The sequence below is a fragment of the Cnephaeus nilssonii genome, assembly GCF_951640355.1.
Source record: "Cnephaeus nilssonii genome assembly, chromosome: 14".
Taxonomy (NCBI): domain Eukaryota; kingdom Metazoa; phylum Chordata; class Mammalia; order Chiroptera; family Vespertilionidae; genus Cnephaeus; species Cnephaeus nilssonii.
The window spans coordinates 67211962-67231256 of record NC_137085.1 but is presented as its reverse complement, the minus strand read 5'-3'; the positions used below and the strand labels follow the sequence as shown (position 1 = coordinate 67231256).

The window sequence follows — 19295 nt, the reverse complement described above, 5'->3', positions numbered from 1 at the left end:
CTTTTCTCTCCTCTTTTCCCACTTCTGGATAATAGCAAAGCCCTACCTGTTACACTGGCTGAACACTTCTCCAGCCATTCCCCTCACCTCTATTCCTATTCCAGGCCTCCATCACCCTCTCTAAACTATCAGAGCAGCCTGTTAGCTGATCATCTTGCTGCTGTGCTAGTCTCAGTCCCATCATATCCAACTTCATGTCAGTGTTCAGAGTGACCCACTTAAAAGGCAAACCTGACCACCTTGCTTTCCTGGTTAAAAACTTTCAGAGACCTCCGTGATTTATGGGATGTGGTCCAGCCCGCTAAAGAAGCCGCCCATAATCTGATTGTCTCCTTCCTCCTCTCTCATCCTGCCTTGTTCTTTTTGTTCCAGAAACACTGAAACCCTTGAAATAGCATTAGAAGTCTTCATTTGCTATGGACCAACCATATGTCAGTTATTATATAGTGCCTCCTTTACGTATATGATCTCATTTAACCCTTATGTAGGTAGAATAACTTGCATTTTATAGATAAGGAAATTATTTGCATTGCCCAGCTAATGAGGTAGAACCAGGTTGTCTAAACTCACCATGCTATTTCTTACCTTCATGCTTACTTTCTGCATGTAATACCTTTTCCTCAGCCACTTATTCTTATTGCCCAGCTAACTCTACTAATCCTGTGGAACTCAGATGTAGTCTCTTTTATTATCTTTTGTGTTAGATTATGTACTCCCTTACCACTTCTAAAATAATCAAGCATAAGGCTAGTGCTGTGCTTACATTAGCTTACATTATAATTTAATAATCAGCCGAAACCGGTTTGGCTCAGTGGATAGGGCATCGGCCTGCGGACTCAAGGGTCCCAGGTTCGATTCCGGTCAAGGGCATGTACCTTAGTTGCGGGCACATCCCCAGTAGGGGGTGTGCAAGAGGCAGCTGATCGATGTTTCTCTCTCATCGATGTTTCTAACTCTCTATCCCTCTCTCTTCCTCTCTGTGAAAAATCAATAAAATATATTTTTAAAAAAATTTAACAATCACTTTACATGTCTATATGCCTGTCTTCCCCACTAGACCCCATTGTGGTATTCTTATACATGCAGAGTAGAATCAGAGTAATAACTCAATAGACATTTGCTGTGAGTGCATGGATGATAATGGGGCATAGAGGTCTTTATGCTGCCATGTTGCACATAGCTGGCTTAGGAAAAGGACTTCTATATACTTGTCAAATTTTCAGTCACAAATTCTCAGCCAAAATAGATGACTAAGTTGTGTGACATAACGTGAATTCAAAATTATCTTTAACGTATACTGGAAACACAATACACACTTTTAAAGAATAATGCTTAAGTAATGATTTCAAAGTTAACATACTCCCCCTCTAATAATATTAGGACACTTTGCATTTTACAGTCACACACATTTACTTTGCTACACTCAGCATAGAGTACATCCTTTGTGCCTGTCAAATGCAAAAAGAAAAATGAATGTATGTTCCCATTTTCTTTGAACATGGTGTTTTAAACATTTCTATATGTCCTTCATATTATTTTAAATACTGTAATATTTTACTGAGTTGGTTTTATTAAATCTATTCCTCTAATCTTGGACATTTATGCTTTTTTCCAGTCCTTTGGAATCATAGATGGCTGTTCTGAGTATATAGTTTTTTGTTTGTTTGTTTTTCTGTTGAATAATGTTATTAGGAGAAATTCTAACGACTAAAATTATTGGATCAGAGTAATTATTTTATACACCTTTATTATTCTTAATTTCTTGCCCAAAATGGTCATATCAATTTAAATGATCACTAGAAATAAACAAAAATAATGGATTCCTTAAACTTTTGCCAGCCCTAGGTGCAATTTTTTAAATATATTAGCTGTTTTAATAGGTCATTGCAGATATCTTCAGTTTCCATCAAAATGTTCTTTTCCCATGTTCCTTTCTTGATATTTGTCTGTAATTTGGGTGTTTTAATGCCATAACTTACTCCATTTTTAGGACCTTGTGGTTTTCCTTCTGAATTTTAATGAACACTTCACATAATTATAAATGTTAATTTGTCTGACATTTTCAGTTCAAGTACTTTTCTCAGTCAGTTGTTATATAAAAAAATTAAATTTACATCCCTTTTTACTTATGGAGGCTTCAATTTCTGTATATTCAGTTGTGGAAATATGTCCCATTGAGCTCCTTCTATGGCCTCATGCGTTGTGTAAGGCATGGCTCTAACACTTTGGTTTTCTAAACTGCTATAGCTTTCTTAATACAACTTAATAAGTAAGCCTTCTTTGCCCTTTATTTGGAAAGACTGACTTAACATTTTAAATTTTAAATGTTTTGAGTTTATTTATAACTAGGAGCCCAGTGCACGAATTTGTACACCTTGAAAGGAACTGTGGGCTGCGAGGCTGCGGTGGGCACAGGAGTGGGTCTCAGCCCATCCTCCCTGCCACTGCTCAGCCCCTCCTGCTGCGGCCTCTAGTCCCCTGTCTTCTGGCAGCCCCGTTCCCCCCCCCCCCCCCCGGGCCGCCACTGCCAGTCCTATGTGCTGACAGCACCGGTCCCGCTTGCACCCGCTTATGGCACAGAGCGATTGGGGTTGGAGCCAGCAGCGGGTGCAAGCAAGGCCTGCGCAGGCAACAGGTGCGAGCACCGAGCGCAAAGAATTTCCAGTAACCACCAGCGACCAGTGCCCTGACTTGGTCTGGCAGCCATGCTCACCTGCTCTACCATCCCACCGCAGCCAGTGCCCGCCATGTTCTATGCCCTGGTGGTCAGTGCACGCCATAGCAACCAGTTGTTCAGTTTTTCGGTTGTTTGGTTGTTTCGCCATTTGGTCTATTTGCATATTAGCCTTTTATTATATAGGATGTCCCCCTCCTTCCTGTTGGTATGCCTTTCTGTATTTGTGCCAGCTTTAAGTTCTCAGACCTTTTTATAAGTTTAGCATCTTATCTGGGTAATTTCCTTCTCATTTATTCTTTTCATATTGTCTATTATAGTTTCACCTTTGCTTACATTTTTCATGCAAATTGTGTTGAATTTTTAAAAAAAGTATATTGTAATTTTTATTGAAATTGTGCTAGATCTATACATTGCCTTGGGGGGGAGCAGATAGATTTATAATTTTTAGTCTCAGGCAAATATCATATTTTTTTAACCTTCCAGAAAGGATTTATAGGTTTCTGTAAAATTCCTTTGCTCTTATCTTGTTCAGCATAAACCTTAGTGTGTAGATTGCTTTTAATAAAAGAATAATAGCTAACATGTACTGAGCGTGTAATATATGCCAGACATTATGCTGAGGCCTCTGCAAGGTAGCTATACTTATCACCATAGGAAACTGAGGGGTAGGTTGGTCACATAATGTGTCCGGGGCCATGTGGCTGTTCAGGGTGGCGCTATAATCTGCACCCAGGACTGCCGTGCTCTTCATTACCGTCCTGTACTAGGTAAACTGGAATTGTGAGCTATTAAGATAATGAAGGTTAGCCAGAATAAAAAAGCAAAATTCTTGTGCTAAGCTCAGTATTGCAAATGGATAAGAAGAGGAAGACCAATATCTGTTCAGAATATGAGAAAGAGCTCAGTTGCTTAGTAGGTTTTTTATACAGTGTAAACTAATAAAGTGACATGTTGCTTTGAAGGAAGTAATGAATCCACTTCTGCATTAATTGATGTATGATGCCAGTTAATGTCAGGGGTTAACACCAGAGGATCCCATCTAGAATGCTGTGTTCCCAGCACCGTGTTTATAACTGTGAGTTTCATCCAGGGACAGTAATGGGATAATGAGGAATTATGTTGAACAAATGATTGAAAGATGAAAATTTTCAGCCTGGTTAAAAGAAGACTCCTGAAGAGCCGTTGTGAGCAGGAGGGAATAGACATGTAGTGAACAGAGGTTTCAAAGAGACAGATTCTCCAGGAAATTCTTGTTGAAGTAGCCTGTCCAACAGGGAAACTGGCTTCCTGGCAATGTAGTGAGTGTGTCACTCTTTGAAGTACTGAGCAGAGACCAAAGGCTATAGAAAAGGGATTCCAGGACCAAATGTGCCAGCAAAAAAACACAGTGGTTAGAAACGCAGATTAGTGGACTCCATCCCAGACTAGTGAGTCAGAAACTGAGATGGGGCTGCAATGTGTTTTAAGAAGCTGTCCCGATGACCTTGATACATGCTAAAGTTTGAGAACTACTAACCTAGATAAACTCTAATGCCCCTTACAACTCTAAACTTCAATTCTTTTTTACTATTTGTCACACAATACACTTTCACCATTCACTATCCATTGGGTATTGCATCTAAGGGAAGTTAATTGTTGAAATAACAAAAGGGACCTCATTATACAGTGGTTTCCTCAATAGATGTCTCGACAATGTCAACCCTGCGACAGTGTTTCAGCTAACTTCAGGTCTCCCAATAAATGGTTGAAAATCTCCCCTATACACACTCCAAGCCATGTCCACTAGAGAAGGCCTGGGTCATCAACAGTATGTGCCTACTTCTTTTTAAGGACAAATAAATAAAGAAAAGCTCAAGTTTTCATCCTAGTTTTCTTTTCTTTTTCACCATCAAACTGAATTGAAATCCTCTGAAGGTAGGTTGGAATAGAAGGGAAGAACTTTAAATTTAATTTCTGATAGCTAAGACACAATAAATGTTGAATTCCCCTTGTCACTTACCCTTGCTCTGAGTCCTTGGGCATTGAGGCCACGTCTCATCTATCATTGTATCCTTCATGGTGCTTAGTGCAATGCCTGTAAAATGCTAGTGCTCAATCATTGCTTATTAAATGTAATGTATTTAATGTGGTAAATGATCTGGGCTTGAAACATTTTTCTATGACACCATTATGATTACATAAGACAGAGAATACTAGAACCCTAGGCAGCCCAAACCAAATGCAATTACAAGTTACTTTTTAGAGTAACGGCTCTTGGTCTTGAAGCCCACTTTCTAAAGCTTTGTTTTGCATGGTTACAATCATACTTTGCATAAAATTTTGAAGTCTGCTTTTTTGCTTTGTCATTGTGTATTAGGGAATCAAATTACATGGTAGACTCACATGTGCAAAAAAAAATAGAGCTTTTTAAATTGCTAGAGCAAACTTGATCCTTTTCATCAACCTAGTAGGCAATTGGAAAACTTAAACATGACAGTTAATGAGAGCTTAGCCTTTCCCAGCTAAGTAGTGTATGTCTGTGGCGTAGTCAGTGAAGTCCCACCCTCTCTCTCAGGGTTGGGTTAAAGAATACCTTGGGTGGCTGAGCCTATTGCAGATACATACTCAGTATTTCAGATTTCCTCCCTTCCCTGCACTTCTTTATAATATGGCATCTGGATGGGGTTTATTAGAGGAGAGGGTGGAGCAGATAGGTCAATGTAAGAGGCTTATGTAAGATCATGGTAATGGCCAAAACCGTTTTTGGCTCAGTGGATAGAGCGTTGGCCTGTGGACTGAAGGGTCCCAGGTTCGATTCCGGTCAAGGGCATGTACCTTGGTTGCAGGCACATCCCCATTAGGAGGTGTGCAGGAGGCAGCTGATTGATGTTTCTCTCTCATCAATGTTTCTAACTATCTATCCCTCTCCCTTCCTCTCTGTAAAAAAATCAATAAAATATATATTTTTTAAAAAAGATCATGGTAATGGGGAAAGAGGTCTCACGTGTTTGTTTGTTTTTTTTTCCTTTATTCCAATGCCTGCCTAGTGCTGGTTCACTGGCCTGCTCAGAGCCCCCACACCCACTCTCCTGAGCCCACTGAGACACTGGGGCCTCTGAATGCACATGCAGGATTTTGAGGGAGCTGGGGGAGCTGTTTTATTCTCATCTAGGCAGCCATCTTCATCAGCCAGTGTGACACCTCATTACTTTAGAGGCGGTTCCTGAGTGAAAGGTGAGATGCTTCCAAATGGAGAAAAGGAAACAGTCCTGTGCATTCAGCTCTCTCTTCATCCTATAGAAAAGCCTCCCAGCCCTTAAAACATTTGACTCAGGCCCTGACAGGTTTGGCTCAGTGGATAGAGTGTCAGCCTGCGGACTCAAGGGTCCCAGGTTCGATTCCGGTCAAGGGCATGCACCTTGGTTGCAGGCACCTACCCAGTAGGGAGTGTGCAGGAGGCAGCTGATCGATGTTTCTCTCCCATCAATGTTTCTAACTCTCTATCCCTCTCCCTTCCTCTCTGTAAAAAAATCAATAAAATATGTAAAAAAGTAAAAAAATAAAACATTTGCCTCAGAAGAAAAGGCAGGGCATTTACTGCCCTTAATTCCTCTCCTTCCTGTGCCAGTGTGGATAGAATGGTTCTTTCCTCTTGCTACTTGACTAGAACGACCATACCATGCTGTTTATCCTGCACTTGCTGTGCACTTAATCAATGGAACCAACAGAAAACACGTCTCTAAGACCAAACTTGTGATATGAGAAAGGGGAGCTATGAAATGTAGAGAGCCTTCTTTGCACCCCTGACCCCGGCTTTCTGATTGTATGTCATAGGTGAGTCTGTTTTGAGACTTTAAGCTGATCTGTGATGCCATAATGTCTGAGGCAGTACCCATTCTTTCCTTCTGTGGGCAACCACTTTGTTGCTCACCTGCAACCGAACGTGATTTGAGGGAGAAATAAAAGATGTCCATTTAACATTTCTGAGTATTGTACTTGGCAAAAATTATAGCAGAAACACCCCTGCATGCCCTAGTGGTATGTACTGAACACTGTGATAAGGAGTGGTACATGATTTAATCCTTGAGTTTAATTTACTTAATCCCTATTCTTATTTTACAAATGACACACTGAGGCTCATAATTAACTTCCCCTAGGTTTTCCAGAGAAGGCATCTGTCCAACTACATCACACACTACATTTAACCAGATGGACACACCACTGAATAGTTACCCATTACTCCATGTGTGGACATTTAAGCTGCCTCAGGATTTGTGTGTGTGTGTGTTTTGTTTTTTATTTAATAAAGTTTTAGTTTTCAAAATGCACAGTTGGGGCATCCCCATGTTTGGTGTTTCTGGTGTAAAGTACTTGAGCTCCGTGCCTTGAAACTAGTTTAATGAGTCCTTTACTAAGGAGCTCCTGGGGGGCTGCCCTGGCCAGTGAACCCTGGATCTTCAGTCTCAGAGACAACAGCTGGGGTTTTAAGCTCATAGCTGGGAACTTCCTTACAGAGTTGGTCCTAGGCCCCTATGTCAAGCAAGACTAAGGTGATTGAGCTTGTCCTGATCTTTGCCTTCAGACCACGTCTCTTAGAAAGATTTGTTCACTGGATCTTTGTCTTTTTTGAGCCACTTTCTGGCATCTGTTTTCTTCTGTTGTCCTTGGGCAACCCCGCCACCTTGAGCTGCAGCCAGGCACTGCAGGGACCTCAGGACAGGGCTTCGCCTCACCCAGCTCACCACAGCCACCTCAGGCAGTGCTGAAGGCGGATTTACCACTCCTACTACAAGAACCTGGGCCTTGGAATTTGAAGCCTGCTTCAAACCATATGGGGAAAATCAATAGATTAAAAGAAGCCTAAAAAAAACATATCAACAACCTATTGCAGTGTGATGAGCTAGTTCAAAATTTATTCAAACACAATGTAAAAAATCAATTTGGGCCCTAGCCGGTTTGACTCAGTGGATAGAGCATCGGCCTGTGGACTAAAGAGTCCCAGGTTTGATTCTGGTCAAGGGCACATGCTAGGATTGAGGGCTCAATCCTCAGAAGGGGAGTGCAGGAGGCAGCCAATCAGTGATTCCCTCTCATCATTGATTTTTCTATCTCTCTCTCTCCCTCTCTGAAATCAATAAAAATATATATTTAAAAAATCAATTTGATCATTGCTGAAGCTGGGTGATTGGTACAGGGGGATATTATTCTATCATTTTGTATATTTTTATTATTTTCCATAAGAAAAAAATTTTTAAATGGGGAGTAGTATTCCCTGTTCCTTCTGAGTTTTGAGCAAGGCACTATTCTCTTTCTAATATTATTAAGCAGACATGAGTTTGCATGATTTTGGTTCCAGTCCCCAATTCCCCAATGCCTTATCCTTAATCACATTTCTTTTACATTCTGAATATCACTTGACAAATTCCTTCCGAGTGAGCCTTGTTAGATGAAAACTCTTTCTCAATATGGAGTAAAAAGATGGCAGCCAGTGCCCTGGAGTGGTGTGTATGTGTGTGTGTGTGTGTGTGTGTGTGTGTGTGTGTGTGTGTGTGACAGCTGGTGGGCACAATGTCTCTCAGAACTAGGCCTTGCCGGAGCCTTGTTATCCCACTTCGGGCTGCAATTTTATCATGTATCTGAGGAAGTGCTTCTCCTGCTAGGCAGGAAGGAAATTTAAAAATAAGTGCCAGCTTCAAATACCTGGGAGGCACACGCTGACATCTTCTTCTTATCTGCTTGGTGAAGTCCTGCTGTCCTGCCGAGTGTCTCATTAACACCAGGGGCTGGCCAGGCAGGGTGCCCGCCTTTGGGCATGCGTGCTATCTGGGCACAGTGTTTATTCGATTCATGAAATGTACTAAAGTCACATTGCATTAGACCCCCAAAGCGCACTTGTTTTCGGGGGGATGTTTACAGTTCCCTCTCCTTCCCCAGTCCCCATGCCATACTGAACCAAGTATCTGGCAATCCCGGCTCCACTGACAAGAGAGGAGGCAATGTTTCATTAATTATTCTTCCCCTCTCAATATTATTCATTATTGTCATTCATGTATTAACATTTGTTCCAGGGAGGAGGCAGGAAGAGGGGGCGAAGATAACATACATGAGGGAGAAGGAGATCGAGAGTAAGCATGTAAGAGATTGATCATTGCAGAATAGGAATGAAGCAAGTACGTTATATCTTGAGATTCTGGTGGGACTCTGCAATGGAGACAAAACACTGAAAAATAGATTAAAGATGTGAATTTTTCCAAAAGGCACATGATGAAATTTAATGTGTGGGGAAAATTCTCTTGATTTTATAGCTTCCTTTCATATCCTGTACAAGCTAATGCCAGGATTCAGGATGGCCTTTCATTATATGTCATTCTCTGCCATAACATCCCTGCAAAACCCAAAGAAACCGCACGGCATTAAAAATACTCACAGGACAATCAGCCTAAGACATATCTCACCCGCGAACTCCCAGTATATACCCATGGAGTTCCATATCGTTTTCTCCCCAATCCTCTTATGGGCCTTGTCAGTTTTATACAAGCTGACCATTCAATATGGGGCATATTGATTTCTGCAGTGTGGAACTAAAGAGAGCAAGCGTAGGCACTGATTGTAGTGAAGATTAACAGGTATTAATGGGGTTCATTTTCTGCTCTAGTTCGTCAAGAACAGCCATTATCAGCAAATGCTTCAGAGTTTTAAATGGAAAGCAAATGGGAGAAAAGAAAGTATAAGCTATACAGAGCCTGGCTTATGTGTAAACACCATTTTCCCAGCCTTAGACAGGAACAAACATTTGTACCAGGACTAAGCTGGTGCTTCACACATTTTATTTAATTGAATCCTTAGAAGCCTGTGGAGAGCTAAATTTATTCTTTCCATTTTACATATGAGCAAACTGAACATGGAGAGATGTTCAGTCACTTACCCAAAGTCATACGGGGAGAAAGTCCTGGGACACAGCTGCCAAACCAGCTCTGTCTGACTCTGATACCTGTTTTCTTTCTGCTGCCCCTACTGACCGGGCAAAGAGAGCTAAAGCAGTTCATAGGTTTTCTTTTTTTTTTCTGTGTTTTTTGTTTGCTTTTAATCCTCGCCCAAAGATATGCTTATTGGTGTTAGAGAGAGAGGAAGGGAAAATGAGTTGGAGAGAGAGAGAGAGAGAGAGAGAGATCCATCAATGTGAGAGAGAATATTAATAGGTGCCTTCGACATGTGCCCCGACCAGGGATCGAATCTGCAACCCCTTGGCGCATGGGACTACACTGTAACCAACTGAGCCACCCAGCCAGGGCAGTTCATGAGTTTTCCAAGAAGAAACCTTTTTACTTGTGGTTGATGCCTTACTCCAGGCATAGAGAGTTATAAACTTTTCAAATTGCAATAATTATAACTACAAACTTTATGTTATAAGGCAAGGTGCCATGAAGAAGGAAAACATGCCCAAGTTACAATTTGTCACTACTGGTCAGGTCCTGAGCAAATGTCTCTGGGCCCACATTATCTCTGCCACATGCAACATAATTTGCTTAGATCAAGTCTAGGTTATCTTTCTCTTCAGTGATTCTCTTAGCTGATAGATTGTAAGTCTTGCTAAATCAGAACTGACTTATGTGCTCGCACACATACATAGCACACCCTTCGGTCTACACAATTAGTATTACTATTTTTATTCAAGTAAGGGCAACTTAGTTTTCATACACAAAGCACTTTACTGGTTCCAGGCAGTTCAGTTATTCAGTCTAGTTTGAACATTAAGACAACATCCCATTAACCTGGCTGGTAGCTCAGTTGTTTAGAGCATCATCCCAATATGCCAAGTTTGTGGGTTTGATCCCCAGTCAGGGCACATACAAGAGTCAACCAATGAGTGCATGAATAAATGGAACAACAATCCAATCAATCTCTCTCACCAGTAAATATTTTTTAAAAAAGACAACCTCACACCTGTCCATCCATGACCTTACCCCCCTTGTGATCATGGAGGATTGTTGATCTGTACCTAAGTCCAAAATTCTGGCTGCATTGGTATGAGCTTTCCTGGCCTCCTCCACCTTGAAAATCTGAGAAAACTGTTAACAAGGTGCAGTAGAAGAAGGGTGGATGTTAGATTGAGACCCAGCGGGTCTTGGGTATTTTTAAGCACATTTTTTTAGCCACCCACAGTGGTAACTTTTGGTATTTCCCTGTATCTAGGTTCTGTGTTGTATAGAGAAAATGCTACCAGAGTGCTGTGGCATAGTTACACCTAGTGAGAGAATGAGACTCAGCTGGATGAAGTCTTTCTCCATAGACACTGTCAGTATGTTACTGTCTTTCCTGCCAGATTGATAACTTCTCAAAAGCAGAGTGTATCTTCTACACACCCTTTTATTGCTACTACACCCAGCTCATGCCCAATATGTAGTGGGCGGTACATCAAGAAAATAGCAGCGAGTATTTTGTTGTAGAAAAAAAACAACAATGTGAATTTTGGAACCAGGCATCCCTGGGTTGGAAGTTCTGGTTCTGCCAATTAGTTGCTGTATTGTGGGAACAGTTGGTTAAGTTCTCTGAGCCTCAGTTTTCTTATCAGTAAGATGAGTTTAATGTATTTTCCTTTCCTTGTGATGTTATCTAAAGTTTGGAGGCAGTGTAAGCAAAGCAGCTATTGAATAGTTGGCGCTCAGTGGGTGGTAGCCAAAGGCAGCCATATATGAAGTAGGCAGCACTAAATAATGTTGGAACAGTAGAATTATTGTAAAAAGCTGGATTATAAACCACTTTGTCATAATAGAGAGCGAAACTGCCAGGACCTATCAAGAAGAAAGAATTTCTACTTTTAAAATACAAAGAAAAGCATTTTAACAATTGAAAGTGATCTGTCTTGTGAGATAATAAGATCCCTGACAAAAACAAAACAAAACAAAACAAAACAAAAAACACACACAGAAAGAGAGAATTCATGCAGTGTTTGAGCAGCCACACTGGACCACTGCTAGGAAACTTCCAATTCAGCAATTTTTGAAATTCACATTCATTTGTGGTAGCGAAGATTCCCCATCAAACAGCAAGCCATATTGTTCAAGACAAACTATTATCAATTTATCTTTGCTGCAATTGCATAAATTACTTGGCGGAACTGACGAGACCACAAATAACTTGTAATCAATCTGTCGGTTTTGCTAACGTCAACAAAAATGTTAATAAGAAAGAAGGCAAGCTATAGTTTGTAAAGAATGGAGGAATGGAGTGATAATCAGTCAACATTTGATTCACATGCTAAATGCAGTGAATATAACAAAATAGTTTTGCAAAGTCTCCCAGGACCAACATGAAATAGCTCACCGCATCTTGTGATGATTAGCGCATGGGTGCAGGCTCAGCATATGTTGTAATGACGGTCCCATTTTCGGGGAGGGCGGCATATGTGTGAAGGAGAGCACATTAATCTGTGATCCCAGGGCACTGATGTTCCAGCAGAACACACAGGAGAGGTCAGAGGGAGGAGGACATCTGAGAGGAAAGACAGCAAACCGGCCTTCTCATGAGCCCCAACAGCAGATCAGCATGTCTACTTAGGAAGCTATTTTAATTAGGAGACTATTGAGAGACTAAATGGTTGTGTCTGGTCAAATGACACCAGGAATTGAGACCTACCAGGACTGAGTTAGACCTCACTCAGAGAGAGAGCACTCCATGAAGCCGCAAAGAGTCTCACCCCTGCCTCCTCTGGGGTGAACAGCAGGTCCACCCTGATGTGAGGCTGTTCACACACGGGCCCCGTACGATTCCACTGAGTACATATGAGATCCCATTTTTATTGTGTCCTACTCATGAGTGTGCACACACACACACACACACACACACACACACATGCACACACACACCCCTCCTGTGCTTCCAGATAGCCTAGACCAGTGGCCGGCAAGCTCATTAGTCAACAGAGCCAAATATCAACAGGACAACGATTGAAATTTCTTTTCAGAGCCAAATTTTTAAAACTTAAACTTCTTCTAACGCCACTTCTTCAAAATAGACTCGCCCAGGCCGTGGTATTTTGTGGAAGAGCCACACCCAAGGAGCCAAAGAGACGCATGTGGCTCGCGAGCCGCGGTTTGCCGACCACGGGCCTAGACAGGAAAGCATTTCCTCGGGCAAGTTTTCTTTTATGTCCCTTCTACCTCCCCACCTCTAACTGTGCCTCTTTTGTAAGTTAGTCAGTGTAATCAGTCGTGTGTTTTCTTACATTCCCCCCAAATGAAAATCTCAAATTAACTTTGCGCTCAAACTTTATATGTTGAGATGCAAATGCTTTTTTTATTAGTCAAACCCATTGACCTCTTTTTTGTTAGCCTAATTTCTTGAAGTTAAGGGCACAGCCTTATTTCTTTGAGAAAGACTCCAGGAATGTCCAGTGAGCAAGCCCCACAGGCGGCTTGTGCTTTTTTTTCAACAGGAGGTGGAAGATCAGTTGCTTACTTATAGAAGTCCTCTCGCCCTGGCCTGCTGCCTGCTGCCAGCGTTCTGGCTTTGCCCTAAACTCCTTCCCCTGCCCCACCCTCTGAGGAGGATCTTTCCCTGCCAAGCTCTCCTTTGGTATTTCATGGTACGGAATCGAGAAGAATAGTGGGAAATTCAGAAGGTTCATTCGGAAGAGACTTAGAGATAAATACTAGGGAGCAAGAAACCATAATTTTAAGGAAAACGAATACAGAAAACACATAGGAGTTTTAATGGATTGCTATGGTTTGTGAATACCCTTTATCATGTTTGAAAATACAGGTTAAAAAAAAACAGTTTTTTTTGAAAATTCATTCTGTTTGTTGAAGTGTTTTCTCCACACTGCTCTTGTGTACTATGTTATTTATCATTTTATAAGCAATGCTTTTAAAAATATGAATATGAGCTTGTGAAGAGCTCTACAATTTCCTGTGTGTTCCCAGTACCTCAGGTTCTTGGTTTCCCACATCCTTTTCTTTTTCTCATTAGAGGCCCCTGCTGATATCATGGTGGTTTCCTTTTCCCAGTCACTTAATGAACAGTTCCCTAAATGAACCGTGATAAATGTCTGTCCTGGCATGACCTCAAACTCATTATAAATGTTGGTTGCTTGGGCTAAAATGTCTCCTCATCCCAGAACGTGGAATTGTGGGCTCATTTTTTCAGAAGTAGCTCAGAAGAGCCTACGCTCAGAAACCCTCCCGTTGTGATGATGGCACAGCCTGGTGGCTAGGAGCCCAGCTCTGACACTCATCCTCACGTTGCAGTCCTTGCTCAGCTCCCATTGTCTGTGTAACCTGGGGAAAGTTATTTGACTTGACAATGCCTCGATTTCCTCATCTAAAGGAGAATTTTAATCATGCAAATCCACAGGGTTGTGGTGACACTGTCAATGGATTCATGTAAGGAACTCACAGAGTAGCCAGCACTTAACATGATAAGTACCCCCCCCAAAAAATAAAAAATAAAAAGGAGGTAGTTTAAGAAGTTATCCTACAGATACTGCATGAAAAGTTGTGAAATTGAAGGTGACCATAGTTGGTGATCTCTGTTTGAGTTGCTGGGTTCTGATTCTTCCATTCATTCATCCAATGCTGAATCCCTGAGCTCCTGCGATGGCAGTTCTGATGGGAAGACTTCCTAGAGGAGATGAAAGACTAGCTAGGTTGTTGAAGGGTGAACAGGTGCCCACCAGTAGTCAAACAGAAATCAATTCCAGGCATAGTCAGCAGTGTACAAAGTTATGTGTTAGCCAGCAATCTGGTCTTACTGGAGTATAAAGTTTGAGCTGAGGAAGGGCCAGCGATGGTGCTAGAGCACTGGACAGGCGCAGGGTAGACTTCGTGGGCCTGGTAAGAAGGCGGTCAGAGAACCCTGCTGTTTGTTGCATATCTAGTGTTTATGTAACCAGGGTGCCACTTTAGCGTTGTCTCCGTACGTGGAGCAGACACCAGTTATGACCAGGCAGTTACTTGCTTCCACCCATCCTGGTGTTTTCCTGCATTTAACCCTATTCTGATGGAGTGCTTCAGTTTAGAACCTTAGAAACAGGAATTTTCCAAAAATAAAGCAGCAGCATGAATGAATTACACACAGATACATCAAGATGTTTGCAGAGGCCCTGATATAACGAATTGCAATTCCTTTCACCTTTCTTATTTAAACACCAATTCTCATTTGAAAAGACTAATAGTTTTTGATGTTCTGGGTCCAACTTTTTTTTTAGAACCTCTTGTCCAGACCAAGCTAACCATCATTTTCTGTGTCTAGGAATATTCTGGCTTCTCACCCTTGCTCTGAATTTTTTTTAAACTTGTCCTTTATCTCACACGTGTCTGATTACAGCTTTTTGCCATTCGTGATATATCAGTACAGTGCTGACAGCGAACCAGCTTCCTCCATCTGATTAAGTATGTAGCGGGCATCTTCCTTTAGGTTGCACCAGTCTTTGGGCTAATGTGTATTCCCCTTCAGCAGTCGGTCTTCGCATCTTTCCCAAAGCAGCACTTTGTCTTCGGATGCTTTTCTGATAATGGAAACCATTTTTAGCCAAGAGATTGTTGCCTTTATCAACTACACACTCCACCCTCTAGACAGGGTAAACCCTCTCGGCCAGAGGTCTACCAGGACTAGATCGATAACTTCTGTCTCTTTAGTGGTCCCGACAGCCATGGTTTGGCTGAGCAGAAGCCCCTGTAACGAACCTGGCTCCCAGCTAAAGCTAGCTTTACCTTGTGTTTCATGTCTCCCGCCTGTTCCGAAGGCCCTCTCCTTCCCCATTATGTGCAGCAACCATGTATCCCAATTAGAAAAAATAACGAATTAGCTAATTGTTGGCAACAAGGTTGCCTGCCTCTGAGCAACGCACCATTTCTATAGGGTTTTTGCCGGTTTTCCCCTCCAGCAACTTCCCTTTTCTCCTACGAATGGTGAGCACAAAACAGAATAGTCCTGTTTCTTATGTGATGTTTTGGCTTCTATTATAATTTCTGCCTCAACCGTAGAAAACCCCTTGGGGCTCATTTAAATTCTTTAACTCTTTCCTGTGATTCTGCAGAGAGGTTTCTTAAGTCTCAAAGCACTTTACTAAATAAATATCCTATACTCCTATCTTTGACACTGTTCCAGCGATAATCAATATGAAGGATAGGTATTGAAGGACCACATCCGATGAGTCAGGGTTAAATTCGTACAGTATATATGTGTGTGTTATTTCATTTCTGTTGTTTCCATTTCTTCTGTATTTAAGTAATAAGGAATCCAAAGCAAGGGGATACATAAAGGCTAATAATTGTAAGCTTTCACATTCATGTCTATACTTCTAATTAACAAGTAACAATGCATTTTCACTGTATATGCCCCTACTGTGATGTCAGCTCTGTATGTTCAAAAGATTGATTTAACTTCAACTTAATGCCCTAAACACAGTCTTAGAATTTTAATAATAATGTTGCTACTGAACTACATGTAATCAGGAAGGGGAAAGTCAACAAGATACTTAAAGTAAGTGTGTCAAATGAACACAAACCTGTATGACATTTATTAATCATGTGAAGGTATAATGGATAATAGCACAGGTGGCTAATTATCAAATTATGTTAAATTTAACTGAAATTCTACTATCCCAGTTCAGAGTTACTAACACTGGATTCTATTATATACTGTGACATACCAGGAACACTATTATAATTGTCTGAGGAAGTCATATTAATGGTGAACAGCCTTCATAAATGAGACACTGCCCTTGAATTATTTATTGAATTATGCTGAGATAGGCATTGATATCCAAGTGAGAACCCAGATTCCAAATTCAAAGTAATGTCATTGAAATTATGTCCTATAAGGAAATTTATGGCTTCATCCCTTTTGCCTATACCAATCCCTCTGAAGGTTAAATCGTAAAACAAAGAAAGAGAACAGGTATCCACCGAGTGGTAGTATGCTGACAAGGAAAATAAAAGCAATTTCAGACTATTGTACCAAGGGTGGAATTTTCTAGATGGCTGGCGCTGCAGGCTAATATATAATTTTTTTTCCTTAGAAAATATCTGGATATAAAAATAGGCACCTTAGTTAAGGAGTTGCATTGATGAGGTCAGCTCTGTGGTTTGAAATAGCTGTGGAATGGGCACTCCAGTGATAGGCACGCTTCCTCTGCCCAGTGCCATAGCTAGCCACGGTCACTTCTACACGCAGACCTGCAACTCATACCTATTAGCGACTCCCAGTGGAGCCACCTGAAATGGGAGTTTGGTTCTGCTTCTAAATATTGGGGCCAAAGGAAGAGGAAGCAAATGGGTCTCTGAAGCAGAGAAGACAACAATCGTTAGCCTGCACATTGTGTTTAGCTCACAAGAGAAAATGACAGGTCCCTGGCTGTCATCCCTGAGAACCTGTTCTCCACACCAGGACGGGGTGCTTTCTCGCAGGCTGCTCTATAGCCGAGCGATTCTACCATTGATTTCCGGGTTGACTTGCAAAGCCCCATGGTTGCAGTATCACCTGAGACAATACTGGAGTTCTTCATGAATTTGCCAACATTCTAGGCTCCTGGAATACAAAGAAAAGCCAGATCGAGCATTCGCAACTACCTGCTTGGCATATGTACATTTTTTTTTGGAAAATCGACAGAAAATAATTCCCTAGCAAGAGAGATAAATGGAATGGGCTTCTGGGGAAACATTCTAAGTCGGAACAGGATCCCAAAGCAGAATTTGCGGAGGAAAGAAAGTGAACAGTCAGCGTTCTTCTGCCCTTGGCAGCTGCCCTCTCCCTAGTCAACCAGAGGGAGGGAGCCTGTTGTTACAGGCTGGGCACGGGGAGCAGAGCAGCAGCTGGTGAGCAGGCGGCTGCGTGCCCTGGCAGCCTGGCCCCAGGAAGCAGTGCCACAGGTTTAAGGTAGAGCAAAGGAGGAGGGGGCAGCTGCATTTAGGAAGCGCCTCCTAGACTTCAGGGAGAGGAGAGCTCTGAGCAAATGAAGCTTCGCTGAAGCATCACTTTTCTATTTTATTTATTGTTGGCAATATTGCAGATGTCCTGCATCCTCCCCACCCTCTTTGCCTCCAGCCAGCCAGCCCCTGCCCCACCGCAGGCCTTCCCCACACTATTGTCTGTGTCCATGGGTTATGCATATAAGTTCTTTGAAGCATCCCTTGAAGGCAGAGCTACAGAAGTTGGTAAAAATAAACTGGCCCTTCTTACAGAAAGTGGCATTTGAAGTCGTGTTGACAAGAATAGAACTCACTAGGGCCCAGAGGAAAGGGACGAACTGGGGAAGGATGAAATTATGATCAAACAAACAAATGCCCCTCAAGGAGACTAGACACATGACTTGGGCTGAGTTCACACGAAGCTCTAACTGCACTCAGCCAAGTCTTCTGCTCTCCCCCATAAATGTAGCAGAGGATTCTGATTACTTCTTAATATTTATCAGTATGTCACAGTGATATGAGCTCATTACAGATACTATTAATCCTAGGTGGGAAGGAAACTTCAACATTTGTCCTGTCATTGTTGGGAGTTTGCCAACCTGAAAGTAATGAAAGTGATCCATTCTCAGAATAAAAGTAACAAAAATAAACGAAGAGGAAAAAAGGTCAGTCCATGATGAAATTACCTAATTGATATTTTGATGTATTTAATTTCCAGGAGCCTATTAAAATGATAACAAGGCACCTTTTCCCCCTGCTCTGCCTCTCCCCACCACTAACTGAAGCTAGGTGCCCGGGCTCAGTGTGGCCGAGCGAGAGCCAGCGCAGGTGGGCAGCGACCTCTGCCGGCTCCTAATAAGAGCCCCTCCTCCTAGAATGGCCACCGTGCCCCCCAGCACACTCCCCTTTCAGGGGGCACTGACTTGCCTCACTCCCAACTTTCCATCATCACAGAGATTCTTTCAACTACAAGAATTTAATAAACCCAGTCCTGAGGACATGTCAGGAGTTCAGTGAGCATTTTTAAAAAGAATTGGTGAACATACTGTGGTGTGGACTGTGCTGGCCCCAGCACATATGCGCAAAGGGAATGAAGACACATCTGTCTTCACATACACAACGGACACGACATGAATAAACCATGGGCTTTTCAGTATTAGATTCTGCAGTAGGCTCTGACTGGGCCATGTCTTTTGGTTTTCTTTCTTTTTCTTTTTTTAAATATATTTTTATTGATTTCAGAGAGGAAAGGAGAGAGAGAGAGAGAGAGAAACATCAATGATGAGAAAGAATCATTGATCAGCTGCCTCCTGTATGCTCCTCACTGAGGACGGAGCCCGCAACCCCGGGCATGTGCCCTTGACCGGAATTGAACCCAGGACCCTTGAGTCCATAGGCCGACTCTATCCACTGGGCCAAGCTGGCCAGGGCTCTTGGTTTTCTAGCACACTGCTTGTGTCCGGGAGAGGCATAGGCATGTCATTTGGATAAATCATGAGAGAAAGGATGAGGCCAACAAGGGAGCTCTCTTCTGAAACTTTCCGGCTCACGTCTCTTTCTCAGCCAAGGAAAGGCAATGCCTGGTGGGAAATGTCATTTAAAAACTGTACCCCTTTTGCTGCCCACCGTTCCTAACGGGTAGCACGGCCCGGACCATTCAGCTAAAGCAAAGCAGAGGCTTTCCATGTACAGTGTTCATGGTCGCAACCCAGGTCTGCCTGGGTCAATGC

The 19295-nt window shown here is 42.2% G+C and overlaps 1 protein-coding gene across 15 annotated transcripts in view; it reads left to right on the top strand.

Moving 5' to 3' along the window:
• LINGO2 (leucine rich repeat and Ig domain containing 2) overlaps window positions 1-19295 on the top strand; it is a 1264400-nt gene that overhangs the window by 1160580 nt on the left and 84525 nt on the right. Inside the window, exon 1 of one of the 15 annotated variants that reach the window (XM_079791168.1) lies at window positions 13774-18230. The exons of the other annotated variants lie outside the window; for them this stretch is intronic. The gene's annotated coding sequence lies outside the window, so the exon portion shown is untranslated. Of the gene's footprint in view, window positions 1-13773; window positions 18231-19295 lie in introns of those variants that run through there. 15 annotated transcript variants of the gene reach the window in all.